Source organism: Cephus cinctus, unplaced genomic scaffold (assembly GCF_000341935.2).
Source record: "Cephus cinctus unplaced genomic scaffold, Ccin1 Ccin1_scaffold0028, whole genome shotgun sequence".
Lineage (NCBI taxonomy): Eukaryota > Metazoa > Arthropoda > Insecta > Hymenoptera > Cephidae > Cephus > Cephus cinctus.
The window spans coordinates 1-1,598 of record NW_014332775.1 but is presented as its reverse complement, the minus strand read 5'-3'; positions in this window follow the sequence as shown (position 1 = coordinate 1,598).

Sequence of the window (1,598 nt, the reverse complement as noted above, 5' to 3'; positions counted from 1 at the left end):
TAAAAATATATTATACACATTTTGCAAGAAACATCAAGCGTACAGTTTTGTTTATTACGAAAACAGGCCCTATGCATGGCTGTTCTGGTCCTCCATGGTGCTCCGCACGAAGGAAAGGTACTCGTGATTATACAGGGACAGCAGCTCCAACAATAATTGATTAAGCGCCGGTGACCACAGGCCTTTCTTCTCCAGAACCAACTGAAGATCGCCACATATGTTGTCCCTGGAGGAGGTGTCATCTCCGCGACGGTCGAGTTCCGCAATCAGTGTGTCCTTACATTTGTTAGCTCTGTCGGTAATCTCGCGTAGCCTGGTTATTTGAAAGGTTACGCAGCGCAGGATCCTCTGGAGATTGAGGTAGGACACCCTCTTCATGACAACCATAGGTGTGTATGTCCTAGCTCTTTTAACACCCAAGCCATCGTTGTCCGTAGACACCGGCATTGCCGGTTTGATAATAATTTCCCGCTCACCGTACGAGTACGTGAAGGCTAGCTTATGAGTGGGCATGAGAATAGGAGTGTTAAAAGCCTCAGGTACCTCCTTGATGTTATCCTCGGCGGTAAAGAATTTGTCGATGACTGGGAAGTGGTCGGTGATGATGGCCCATTCGATAGGTTCAAACTCCACGCCAGAATAATCTTGATTAAAGATGCGTATCACAGGTGATAAGCTTCCCGAACGATTTAAAGAGAAGCCGGTGATCACTTGTTTCGAAAACGATTGGTTTAGACCGTACACAGTGGAGAGCAGAACTTGCTTCTTGTACATGATTGTAGTAAATGCTGTTGTACGATCGGTGCGATGGTCAGTGCAGTACTGTCTAAGGCAATATCTAAAAAACAGGTCATCGCAATATTGGTGTGATCTACTGGCACCAGTTGATTGTAATTGATAAATATAAATAAATTTAAAAAAAACCTATGTACACAGAGTAGTATGATTCGTCTCTCTAACCCTACACTACGATGGCGAGATGCTGATGCAACCTCGAACGGTGTACGTCAGCAGATCGCTGCAGCTCCCAACGCAACACCTCTATACCGTTTTTTCCGTATTATGGATACGCCGTATTTCGTGATCGACGAACGAGCGACCGATAATACATAATTTATTTCACGATTAAAACTTTTCTAGCCGATTTTCCACGAATAAGAAAGCTATATTTTCCTATAAGAAAATCGTGACATTTTTTTTACTGATTCAGCTGAAACCATCGTATGGTATTGTTTTGAAATTAATATCGCCGCGGCTGTAAGACGTCCGCGGACTAGACGTACCCTGTTTTAGTTCGTATCACGACGTCTTGGCAGTAGCAGTATAAGTTTGGGGGTTCTGGATATAGATTCCTGCACCGACATAATACCGACACTCCAGAGCCTTCGAAGGTGGGTGTCCGTGCTAAGTTGCCGTCGTGAGCTCTACGATTTCTGGAAGTGATGTCATCAGGACCCTCGATTCCAAGAATTTTTGCTCGATTCCGGGAATTTTGCGTCACATGCCGGGAATTTTGCGCTCGATTCTAGGAATTAGGCACGATCGAGACCCTTCCAGAACATTCTAGAACCTTCTAGAACATTCTGGAAGCTTCGACG